Source organism: Fukomys damarensis, unplaced genomic scaffold (genome assembly GCF_012274545.1).
Source record: "Fukomys damarensis isolate Sample0158 unplaced genomic scaffold, DMR_v1.0_HiC HiC_scaffold_28, whole genome shotgun sequence".
Taxonomy (NCBI): Eukaryota; Metazoa; Chordata; class Mammalia; order Rodentia; family Bathyergidae; genus Fukomys; species Fukomys damarensis.
The window spans coordinates 23,112,517-23,126,019 of NW_022900940.1; the positions used below are offsets into that span (position 1 = coordinate 23,112,517).

The 13,503-nt window shown below is 40.1% G+C and overlaps 1 long non-coding RNA gene across 1 annotated transcript in view; it reads left to right on the forward strand.

The window, feature by feature from the left end:
- Positions 1-3,469, forward strand: part of LOC104872115 — a 116,193-nt gene extending 112,724 nt beyond the window's left edge. The window contains exon 5 of the long non-coding RNA XR_783061.1: positions 3,297-3,469. This is a non-coding gene — a long non-coding RNA (uncharacterized LOC104872115). The remainder of the gene's footprint in view (positions 1-3,296) is intronic.
- Positions 3,470-13,503: the final 10,034 nt, after the last annotated feature.

Below are 13,503 nucleotides of genomic sequence, written 5' to 3' on the forward strand. Positions count from 1 at the left end.
ATGGGAAGGAAGGAAAAGCAAGAGGAAGGAGGAGGAGGAGACAGGAGGGAAGCAGGAGAGGAAGAACTTGATGTGCTCTGGAGTCCCAGCCACCAGTGTTGTGAAGAATTCCAATGTTCTTTCGGCTCACGGGCATTCCTTTGTCTCAGTTTCAATTTTGTGGACATCCTCCTGAGACTTGAGCAGTTTACACAGTGACTTTGTGGTTCACAGCAGTGACTGACAGCTTCGCAAGCCAGGCTTGATGTCTGACAGACAACTATCTCTCCTGCTAAGTGTTGGATCTAAACTTTCTCATTGATTTGGAAACCCAAGCATGGGGCCTTCCCTCAAGACCCTCCATCTTTGTTGACTGTATTTTCTTGCTCTTCCCTAATTACAAAATGGCATTTCTTTCATTATTTTCTTGACAGGAGGGGTTGGGCCCATATTGAAAATCCAGGTACAGGGAGTGGCCCAGATTTCAATGAGTTACATTCCTAAATCAAGGCTGGCTGCCTTTGAAGGTGGCATCCTCAAATCTGCTTCCCTGGGGATATGCGGCTGTCCAAGAAGAATAGTTACTTTAGCTGCCATGGAGATATTACTTTTGGGCCTTTCAGTCTGATGTATAATGGACCATGTCATGACTCCTTGCTGACCTTAAATGATGGGCTCCTAACCATACTGTAGAGGAGCTGAGAGATAGGTAAGGCTTTCAGAGTAAATGGCCTTCATACTATTTATGGAGAATTCTTGTGAATAAGGGTTAATGTCATGAATTAAACTTATGGAACACTGAGTCATATTTTAGGAAATGGAACTTTCCTCTCTTTGACAGCAGCAAACAAATCCTTCCATTTTATTCATTCACCAAATATTTTTTGAGTGCCTACTATGTTCCCTGCACTGTCTTTTGCGAAGAAGACCTCACTGTCATGCCTGTGTTCCTCTTGTGATTACAATCAAGAGTTTGGAAAAGGAATGAAAACTCCTGTGTATGGAGCACCTTCTACTTTTTGCAGTATATCATTTGGTTCACCAAGAATGCCTCAAGGTAAGAAGGGTTATATTCATTTTACAGACTGAAAACTGAGGTTCAAACATATGAAGTAATTTGCCATGAAACATCAGGCCTGGGATTTGAATCCTTGTCTATCTGTCTCCAAAGCTCATAGTCTTCCAAAGCTAGAGGAAAAAAGAAGTAGAAGAAAAGAAATTGAGAGTTCAGTTTTCAAGAACACCACTTGTTCTTACAATTGTATTTTAGCATTGGAAGCTACCAGTTACTCGTTTTTGCAAATAAAGGTCAATCTAATCAGCACTCTCTTAGCCATTTCGTTTGATAATAGAGACTGGCCACAGAGTGTATATGTGAAGACCTCATTCACAAGATAGTGTTAGCTGGAGGGTCTTCAATACCCTCTGTGATAATTCTTTTTTCTTTCTCTGTTCAAGGTTTATTTGGTGTGATAGTTGGTGTGAAACTTAGTTGACTGTATTGTTCATAGATAGATGTTTCCTTTTTACATTATATGGCAGTGTACACTACTGATATATTTATATATAGTGTACTCTGATAATATATATATACACACACACACACACATATATATTACACAAAAATAAAATCCTTTAAAACAGTTATGCACAAGATATGCAATATTGGATTTATGCACTGGATATCAGGCTGTCACCAACTGGGAAAAAAGTCAGACTAGACTTGGTTGGTGAAGTTATATAACAGCAACATATATCTGGTTCAAGGGGCAACTGGAGCCTGTGCGATATTGGCTGTGGTGTCTAGAGATAGTAGGGCTACTTTATACCAACTAGTTTAGGATTTAAGTACCTTGTGTGTCTTGTAAATCTTTACTTCTTTTGTACTCACTTTCACTTCCACTCAGCACCAACATAATTAACTGATGTTAAAGGATATATCAACAGGAAAATGAGAAAGACTTGTTCCGGTTGACTGTTCCTGGTGGGCACTTTGCCTATGTTGTCTTGGCTAATCATCACACATGCCCTGCAAAAGGAATGCTATGGTTTAGGTGTGTTTTTACCCCCAGGGTTCATGGGTTGATAGCTCAATCTTCAGTATGGTGATGGTATAGAGGTTGTGGGATCTTTAAGAGGTGGAGCCCAATGGTAAATTCTTAGGCTGATTGAAGGCATGGCCCCATGAGGGAATGTGGGAACGCAGCTCTCCTGTCTTTCTCTTTTACGATGTGACCTCTTGCTCCCAGTAGTAGTCCCACCCTTGCCACACACCATGAGGTGATGACTAAGGGGGCCTTCGTGAGAGCCTGCACGGGCCTGCTGTTTGGGCATTTAGCCTCCAAAACTGCAAGCTGAATAAGCCTCTTTAAAAATAAAGTTACCTTGTCTCAGGCACTTCATTACAGTAATCAAAAATGGAATTATACAGAGGAGATAAAGCAACTGAAGAGGAGAGGGATATAGGAGCTTGCCCAAGCAAGAGTAAACAAAATTCAGGATTTGAACTCCGGTGTGCCCACCGCTAAAGTCCTTACTTTTTCCACACTGTTACAGTAATAAGAAGTGGATTTAAGGGATCATGTGGTAGGACAAGGGAATAAAGGGTTAGCTGTCACCTCAGCTGAAAGCAGAACCCTCACTCAACCTCCTAGCTTTTGAGTGCTTTTTTCTTTCATTTCAAAAGGATTCTTGTCTAGAATTGCAGAGGTAGGCTGCAACATAATGCAACTTCTGTGAGTTTTCACACTGGATATCACACATTCTGTTGGCTTTCTCCAGAAATTTCAACATCTGGTCGTGTCATAGAAGGAGCACTGTTTTTGGAGTCCAGAATCTCATTTGGAACTCTGAGGAACTGTGTGTATATTTTTGGGAAAGACCCTAAAGTTCTTCAGGGAAAAATCCTAAAACTCTTATTTACTTTGCATTTCGAATGTAAACAAAAATATCTGTGTAATTTATTCACGTATTACTCACTCATCCATTCATCCCTATATAAGGCACTATTTTAACCGTGGGAGTTTTTTTTCCTATTTGGTGGCACCATGGTCCTGAGTATGCTAGTTCTCTACCACTGAGGTAGTCCTCAACTCTTTTTAACTTTTTGTTTTGAGAGAGCATCTTGCTAAGTTGCCCATTCAGGCTTCAAACTTGAGATCCTCCTGAGCAGCCCCCAAAGAAGCTGGCATTATAGGCTTACGCCACCACTCCCAGCTCAGTATACTTATTCTTCATGAGTTTAAGAGGAGAAATTGACCACAAAGAGTACATCAATGCATGAATAAAATAGCCTTGTATTGTTTTATGCTTCACAGGGGCATGGAGCTGGGCAGAGGTAAACATTCTAAAGTGGTTGACCAGAGAGGTGACATGTGAAAAAAAATCCAGTGCAGGGAAGCACACCAGGGAAAGAAGAGAACAGAAGGAAGACATAGACACATGCTTGGAGTGTTTGAGGAACAGGAGAGAGATCTTGGAGGACACAGGGAAGGACCCAGGAATGTAATTTAGGTAATGATAAATTGCATGTTATAAATACTTATACAGAGATTATTATTTTTATTTCTGTTATTCCAATGATGTTTACCTTCTCTGTGCCTCTTTTCTTCCTTTATTGCATTTCTCTCCTGCTCTCCCTCCTCTTTCCACCATGTCTTCTATGCCAGTGCTTCTCAAACTCTGACTTTAAAAAAGTACTTCTTAATTTCAATCAGTTGTGAAATGATACTTCTGTAAAATGTCCCAGTACTGCCAAATAACAGTGGAGACTTTTGAATGCTGATTTTCATTTGTTCATCTCCTCGTGGGAGGCTGGCATTGAATAATTAATGGACCACACCTTAAATAACGTTCTCCTACATACAGGATTTTTCTGACCCAATTTGTACCCACAAGCTTTATTATCAGGGGTCTCTGATAACATGATAAACTGTACAGTCCATTGGCAACAACAAGTACAGAAAGCATATTGTTCCCTGCTGAGCCAGACTCAAGGCCCTAGAGGGAAGAAGTGACATCTGTCTAGAATGGAACTTAGGGGTTGGAAACACAAGTCAGACATCCATATAAGCAGATAAGACCATGGGCCTTTGCATATTGTTCTGTGATTTCCACAGGTCCCCCAAACCCTAAGAGACAACGGCCTGGAGGCTGTGGTAAAGAATCACCTTTAGTTTTTCCTGATACTGCTGTGTATTAAAATGGCCCAAGTAGTCCAGACCCAGGGCATTCCTGTGCCACACTGCATCCGCAATCCAGAAGGAAAGCAATGACAGGCGGGCATTTCCCACCAGGGCTCAGTCCTTTTTACTAAGTCTGAAGAGCCAGGAGGAAGTGTCCGACAAGAATGGAAGCTGTACCAAGGTGAACTTCGAGCTGGTTTTAAAAGGCTTGAGCCATAATGGCTGAGTCTTAACTGGGGAATGGACAGGCTTATTAAAACCATCACAGTGTGCCTTGGAGTATTCCTGGCAGCTGGGCTAGCTCTGCGGAGTGGCGAGGTGAGGGCCTGACACCCTGTCTGGGATGCAGAATGAAGATAACAATGCCAGCTTCCCAAAGGTGGTAATGTTTGTCACGAAGACAGGAATTTCTCTGATATCTCAAGCAGTGTACGTAAGTTTTGGCCACTGGAGAGGACTCAACTCAGCTTAAAAAACAAACAACAGAGACCCTTGGCTCTGAGTACAGGGAATAGTAGTCTTCTCATTTTGTCTTAATTTTCTGAACAACTGAAAACCAAGCAATAATTGTTTGGAAAACTTCACTGATGGAGTATTCCTCTAGGTAGGGGAATGAAATTGCTTTGGGCTCTATTTTCAATAGCTACTTTTGACTTGGCAGACATAAGCCCACTTTCTTTTCTGGAATATTTTTCTTATTCTGTAATTTAAAAAAACACTTCTTGGGAATTTAAATATTTGAACAGAGCCCAGAAGGCAATGAAAGGAGCTGTATCTTATCATTCTGTTTCAGGATCCATGGGTTTAAGTGTTTCCACTGACTTGAATTCTGTTTCCAAAAGAGTGATACCCCATTCTTGGAGATTTGAAGCGGAGTATTTAAAAAGCTTTGGAATTTGAAATGACATACACTGATGGCTGAATTTTGACCTTGCCTCTTGTGAGTTGGCACAAGACATTTCAGCTCTCTGGATTAACATCCCCTCATGATGGAAGGTCCTCGTTAAGTGTTGAATGAGTTACACCAAGAGGCTGTCAGCATAGTGCCTAGCACAGTTCTGGATGCTAGCAATTAATGCCTTGGTGCTATGATCATGTTATTCATTATTAAATTGTTGGCCAACTCAAATCCAGAGAACTTGTTACTAGTCTGTCATCGCTGCTCCGTGTGATAATTGGATTACTTCTATGCTATTGGCAGCTCTACTCCTTCTCATCAATCAGATAACTAGTGTGTAGCTTTTTTAAAAAGTAAATGCAGCAATGAGCTTTCATGGTTGTGCCAGCTGCTATGGTGTGTGGCAAACAGATTTTTAAAAACAAATGACAGGGCTAAAGGTATGGCTTAGTAGTTGAGTGCTTGTGTCGCATGTCTAAAACCCTGAGATCAATCCCTAACACAGCAAAACAAAACACAGAAGGAAATGAATATATATCGAACCCACAAAGGACCTTACTTATTTCCTCTCATTTAGTTCTCACAATAGCTCTGCATGCTAGGTATGTTATTCTCATATCATAAATTAGGAAAGAGAGTCAGATATCATGGTGTACACACACCTATATTCCCTGCTACTTGGGAGGCTAAGACAGGAGGATTGCTTGAGCACAAGAGTTCAAGGTTGACCTAGGCATCACAGTGAGAATTTGTCTCTTAAACACATACGAGCGCAACTCCCTCTTTACCCAAAATGAGCAAAGAGGTCTTGAAAGGTTAAGTGACTTGCCTAGGCTCACACAGTAAATAAATAGCTTAGCACCTAACTCCTTGTGTCCCATAAAATAGTGCTTGCCTTACTGCACCAAATGGCCCTTTTGCCCTCCTGAGCTAGTTAGAGAAGAGGAGATGCAGAGTGTGGAGCAGGATATAGACTAATAGGAAGCCACCACAATCAAGTGGGAACGACAGTGGCAGACACCCAGGCACTGCCTGCTTGTTTCTGTACCCTTGCCCGAGATTGCATGTCCTCAACCATGGCCAAGTGAGCAGTGGAGAGCAGGGATGGGCTCACTAGCCATTGGAGACAAAGATATTATAGTTACGTGGAGTTGGATATTTGAATTGGGAGATTGTGTGGACATAGAAATGGCATACAGAGTCCATTATTGTTTGACAGGCTATCCCAGATTTAGCAGGTGGAGAAAATACACATTGATTAGCTACCATTTCTGTTGGTCTGGCTCTGCTACTGGGTTCTCCACTTGTGGCCTCAGGATGCTAAGATCAAAATGTTGGCCTACTTTTTTTTCCTTGGCCTGGGCTCTGTGGACACTAGGGGATGAAGGATCTTCGGGACCAGTTTAGGGCTTTGTTTAACACACATGGGGTTGCTCTTTTGGGTGTCACGAAAAGGCAGAGTGCAGACATCTGGAGGGGAGAAGGGAAAGAGAGAGAAAACAAGATGGACGAGGAGAAGAGAAGAGGAGAGGCGGGGTGCGGGGGGAGAAAGAGCAGCAGAGGCGTTGAGCAAAGGTGAGGCCAAAGCTTGGTAGCCTCAGAGACTGGAACCCAGCACACATTTGGGATGAGCAGTTAGCTACCTTTTCCTCTCATAGATTTTTCTTTACAGCCAAGCTCTGAGAAAGTCCAGCTTCCAGCCCTTAATTTCCATAAGCGGTTCCTTGTGCCTATAACTAAGTCTCCTTTGATGTTTGTGCTTGCTTTAGTGGATTTCTGCTTTCTGTAGTTGACTGCGTGGAATTCTCCATCTATATATAAACTCTGCCAGATGCATAAGAAATTCACTCTCTTTGGCCTGTAAGTCATATGCATTTCCTTTTCGAGCCCCTGTTCATTTAGGTGGTAGAAACAATCTCAATCAATTTAGAGACTCTGCTTTCTTTGGTGCTGTACTAAGTGGGAGAGTGGAATGTACTGTGTTGATTCCCCACACGCCCCCTTTGGGCTTTCTCTTCACAGTGCACACCAGTGGCCTCACTGCCCGCCCTCTGCTCTTTGCCTGTGCCCATACAGTGTTGGCTGAGACTTCCGCCACAGCTGGAGGCCTGGGGCGTTCCTGCCCCTCAGGAGCATCTGCCAGCCAATGACATATGGGAATTGCTGCAAAGCTCCTCCTTCTCCATCATCGCTCAGTGGGAAAATTCTGAAGCATGTGTTCTCTACTGACTTCCTGAGCTCCCAGTGGATTGTGTTACCCATCACAACAACCCTTTGTTGGCTGCCTTTCCTCCTCTTTCTTACTGGTGCCTCCAGAGACTTGCTCTCTAGTAAAATACTTGTACCCATAAAATATACTTCTGGGAGAATGCACCATATAAGATGATTACACAGGACTATGTTTTCTTTTTCCCCTGAGGGGATAGATTTGGGAATATGGCAACAATTCTTAATATCATCTGGCCACAAAAGTACTGCTGAGTTTCCCATCCCACTGTTATTTCCTCAATCAATAGTCCTGCATATTGTCACAGAGATTCTTCTGCTTCTGTCCTCACTTTTCTTTTCTTTTTTTGCTATTTCTGTGGCTCCAGTCTAACTTCTGGCCATACTGCACAACTGAATCAATGGGGTTTCCAGCAGAACAGAATATAAGAATCTACAAATCTTTGCATGTGCAAAGTACTATAAAGACATCACATAGGATAGTGTGGAGGACACAGAGGTAGGAGTATGGGAGGAGCATTTCCTTTTGGGATTGAAGGGGAAAGAAAAGAATGCTTACAGATATGTGAAAGATGCTGCTGTTTGGTGACAGTCCCTTGGAGACTTAGACTCTGGTCTGCAGTTGCAACCCTTTGGTCAGATTGGAAGCTGGGGGGAAATTATAATCAAGCGTCACTTTCCAAGTTTCTGTGTTGACCACTGGTATGCACCATGAATAGAACCAAGCCCGAAGCCAGAGAACACCTGAGTCAATTTGTATTGCCTGGATGGAGAAGTGGTTAGAGAAAGTGTGGAGTGAATCTGGAATGAGTACAAGATATTTACATGAGTTTTTCACACACTGCTTTCCAAAGGCTTTATCTGGGAGATGGTCACAGGGCAGAAATCAAACATGCATTTAGGTCTATAAAGATACTTGTTTATGTTAGGGTGAATGTGCATGTGTGTGTTTATGTTCATCGACTGACATGGCAGGTGTTTCAGTGTCCTATGGTTACTATTAAAAACTACCACAAATTCAGTGGCTTAAAATGACACATATTTATTCTCTTATACTTCAGTAGGTCGAGGACCCAAGTCAGTGTTACCAGGCTGAAGCTGTGGTGTCAGGGGAAGCTCCAAAGGAGAATGTCTCTGTCTGCTTTCAGCCTCCTACAGGACCCTTTGAGTCATATGTTTGAGTTCAGCCCTGCCATTTGTCAGTATCGTGACCTCCGACAAGTTACTCAACTTCTCTGTGTTTCGGTTTCATCTCTGGTAAAGGGGGTAACAATAATAGCAATATATACATAACATCATTTTTGTGAGGATTAAAGGAAGTAATCAGTGGAAAATGCTTATCCTAGGGTACGGGACATTCAATAATTGTTCGTGATTATTGTTTCTACTGTTTTTATTTAGGGCCTGTGTTATATATATCTTTTGTTTTTGTCTGTCAGCATTCATTTCCTTCCACTGCTGCTAATGGCAGCTCTGTTTTTCTTAGGAAATTTCCTCTACTGCGCTCCGTTTGGGTCAGGTGAGACTGGATACACTCATAGCCCAGGACTGCACAGGGAAACAAGAGCTAAGCCCATGAATACAATTTCCTTGACTTGGTTCTGAGCACTGGTTCAATGACCGATATGTGAGCCAAATTGGATTAAGCAGTGTGAATCCCTAACTTTTCTAAGAGGAGCCAAAAAGGAAATATTTTTATGGAGTCTTTGAGAATAGAGTATGTGAAGCTATCACTACGAGCAGCTTTTCTTCCTCCACTTTCAAAGTGTTGCCACACTGTAGCGCCAACCCAGAGGACGGAAATCAGAATAAAGGGGAGGAAAGGGACCCCTGAAGTCTGAAGTTAAGCTTCAAATCCAGGTTGTCCTCAAACCAGCACTTTTGTGGCTTTTCCAGGTAGGATAATAAAGTTTGTTTTTTTAATTTTCATAACTGGATAATATGAGAATGACATGGTGCGTCCTTATCTTTGTAGTTATGACATAAACTAAACTCATTCTTACCAAGAGTATGTCTGACTTACTTCATTTAGTGTTATGTTCTCAAATTGATCCATGAACTCACATATGCTTCAAACCGCCTTTTTTCCAGTAGCGAGTAAATTCCATTGTGTATAAATGCCACGTTTCCCTTATCCATTCATCTGTTGACAGACTTCTACGCTGTTTCCAAGATCTAGCTATTGTAAATTGTGCAGTTATAAACATGAGTATGCGCATAGCCCTGTAATATGGTGATTTTAACTCTTTTGAGATGTTACCTAGGAGGAGGATTGAGGGGTCAGATAGTTTACTTTAGTTTTTCTTTTATTCATTAAATTTATTGGTACATTTTAGGCATACATTATGATCACATTCATCGTTGGGAATTTGTACCTATGCATGATATATCTTGGTTCTCGTTTTTCCCCATTCCCTCTCCCTCCCCTCCACAATTTCACACCTACCTATTTACAAGAACTTTGTTTCTATTTTTTCTTTCTTTTTCTATACTTTTTCCTTTCCCCACCCCCCGACTTCCCCTTCCCCTTTGGACTTTGTCTTCCTATTTCACATTATCTGTTATACACTTTGGTCCTTATTTACACTTTCAGTTTCTCACACGTGAGAAACTATTTGGCATTTACACAAATGTGTCCTATTTATTTCACTTAGGAGTATGGCCTCACACAAAGAACGAGAAAATAGATTCATTCATAGGAAAATGGATACATATTGAAGATATACTCCTAAGTGAAATAAATAAGGCACACATGTGTAAATACCAAATAGTTTCTCTGGTGTGAATAATCTGCAATAATACAGAAGATCCTAACAAGATTACTGACATTTAGAAATGGGAAGAAAGCAGCTAAAGGTGTAGGGAAGGTGGGATGGCTAGGGGAAGGGTAATAAGGGAAAAAAAAACCATGTGAGATAATGAAAAGATGGAAATAAAGTGTTTGTAGATGGGGAGGGGAGGAGGGGTGAAGGGAGGACAGGGACAAAGGGAAAAAAAAATGAGAACCAAGACCTGTCATGTAGAGGTACAAATTCCCAACAATGAATGTAACTGTACTGTATCCCTAAAATGTACCAATAAACTCAATTAAAGCTGAAAAAAAAAGTATGGCCTCAATGTGCATCCATTTAGCTAGAAATGTTTTTAGTTTATCATATGACTGAATAATACTGTATTTTATATTTTTAAAAAACTATCTTCTTTATCCAGTTATCTGAAGAAATAGAAATAACAAATAAACATATGAAAAAATGTTCAACAACACTGAGATTCCACCTCACTCCATAAAAAATGGCTGCTATCAAGAAAGCAGCCAGTAGGGCTGGGGACTTAGCTCAGTGGTGCTGCCACATGCCTTGCAAGCACAAGGTTCTGAGTTCAATCCCCGGTAGCAAAAAAAGAAAAAGAAAGCAGCCAATAACAAATGCTGGAGGGGCTGTGTGGAAAAATAACCCTTCTCCACTGTTGATGGGAGTATAGACTGCTGTAACACTGCAGAAATCAGTGTAGAGATTCCTCAAAAACCTAGGATTAGAGGTCCCATTTGACCCAGCTATTCCCCTGCTGGATATTTTCCCAAAAGATTTAAAAGCGTCATACCTACTTTAGTTTTTTGCAGAATCTCCATACTGATTTCCAAAGTAGTTATATTAGTTTACATCACCAACACAAATGTAAAAGTGTTCCATTTCCTCTCACATACTTGCCAGCATTTGTTATAAGATTTTTTATTTTTGACAATACCTTTTCTTTCCGGGGTAAAATGGTATCGTATCTCAATATAGCTTTAATTTGTCTTTCTCTGATGACTAGTGAGGATGAGCATTTTTTCATGTATTTATATTTTTGATATTAGTCCTCTGTCTGTGGAATAGCTGGGAAATTTTTCCCCCATTGTGTATATTGTCCCTTCTCAGTTGGTTGCTTCCTTTGCTGTGCAGAAGCTTTTTAATTTGATATGATTCTCAGTATTATTTCTTGTGCTGTTAGGATCCTGTTCAGAAAATCCTTTTATATGCCTATGTCTTCAAGAGTTAAACATTTTTTATCTTCCAGGAGATTAAGTGCTTTAGTTTTAACATTTAGAGTTTTCATCCAGTTTGACTTAGTTTAGGACATGTTGAGATACAGGGGTCTAGACTCAATGTTCTACATATGGATATCCAGTGTTCCCAGCACCATTTATTAAAGAGGCTATCTCTCCTCCACTGTGTGTTTTTGGCTCCTTTGTCAAAGATCAAGTAGCTCGATGTGCCTAGAGTGGTTTCTGAGTTATGTATCTGCTCCACTGATCCATGTGCCTGTTTTTATGTCAATACGATGTTATTTTAATCACTGTAGCTTTATAGTATAACTTCAAGTCTGGAATTGTGATATGACCTGCTTTGACGATAGTGATGATGGACATCCTTGTCTTGTTCCTGATTTTAGAAGAAAAGCTTTCAGCTTTTCCTCATTTAAAATGATGTTGGCAGTAGATTGTTCATAAATGGCTTTATAATGTTGCCAGTGTTTCTTATATACAGCATACTGTTGGACTTTATTTCTGCTAATTCTGCTAATCTGTATCTTTTGATTGGCATAAATTGAGTCCATTTACATAGATAGTTTTAATTGATAGGTATTGACTTATTCCTGTCATTATATTAATTTTCTGTTGTTGTCTTTCTTTCTTTCCCTTCTTAATGGCTAGAACTATATCATGTATTCATTTTATCGCACATTTTGACATTGTTAGTTCCATTGTATTTTTCTATGATAGCCTCAAGAATTTTTTAAAGTGTTGTTTTTGTGGTCATGAATATCTTTAGGTTTTTTTTATCATGGACATACCTTATTTCTCAATCAATTTTGAAAGATAATTTTACCATATATACTAGTCTGGGTTGGAAGTTATTTTCTTTTACAGCTTGGAACACTTCATTCCATTTCTTCTTGCCTTTAAGGTTTGTGTTGAGAAACCTGTTGTAATTCTAATAGATCTTCCTTGACAGGAGATTTGTTGCTCTTCTCTATCTGCCTTCAAGATTGTGTTGTTGTGTTGTATTTTTGGTATTTTAATTATTATGTAGTGTGGAGTATTTTTTTATTTTTTATTTTTTTCCTGATCATGGCTTTCAGGGTTTTATATGCTTCGTTTATCTTTGTGTTAAATTCTTTTTCCATGTCCGGAAACTTTTCTGCTATTATTTGTGTAAACAGGTTTTGTATGCGCTTGGTGTTGTCTTTGGTTTTTGCCAATTCTAATTACTCACATTAGTCCTCTTTGAGTCACCTAGGAGCTGTTTGATCCAGTTTTTCACGTTCCCTTGTTGTTCTTAAAGTATCTCTTGTTAATTGATGATCAATTACTTCTTGGTGTTTTGGCACAGCCCTGACCTCTACATGACACTGTCTTCACACTGGTCACTTCTGCTACCCATACTTTTCGTCATGTTTTTAATAATCTCCTGGATTTCTGTTTGGAACTTTCTTATGGACTCTCACTGTGTTTTAGGCCGGGCATTCATGTTTTTCATCTATTTCTTTAGTTTCATTAGCTTTTTATTAGTGTCTTCTCTAGATTTCCTGATCATTTGTTTCTTTCTTTTTCCCCGTTAAGTTTATTGGTACATTTTAGGTATACAATACGGTTACATTCATCATTTGAGATCTTGTACCTTTACATGACAAGTCTTGGTTCTTATTTGTTCCTCATACCCCTGCCCTCCCTTCACGCTCTCCACCTTTCCTTATTTACAAAGATTTTGTGTCCATTATTTTCCTTTTCTCATACTTTTTCTTTTCCCTTCTTACCTTTCTCCTACCCCTTCCACTCCCCCTACTCCTTTAGACCTTTTCTTCCTATTACACAAATATCAGTTATAAATTTTGGTCCTTAGTTACACTTTTAGTTTTTTACGTCAGCGAAACTATTTGGTGTTTACATGCGTGTGTCCTAATAATTTCACTTAAGAATATGGCCTCAATGTACGTTCACTTAGATGTAAATGTCTCCAGTTTCTCATTCCTTCTGGCTGAGTAGTACTCCATTTTCTAAAAAAAAAAACATATCTTCTTTATCCAGTCTCCAGTTAATGGGCAATTAGGCTGTCTCCAAGTTTTAGCTACTTCAAACTGTGCCACTATAACATGGGTACACATATATCACTGTGGTATGATTCTTTTAATTCTTTTGGAAAGATACCCAGCAGAGCTATGGCTGGGTCAAATGGG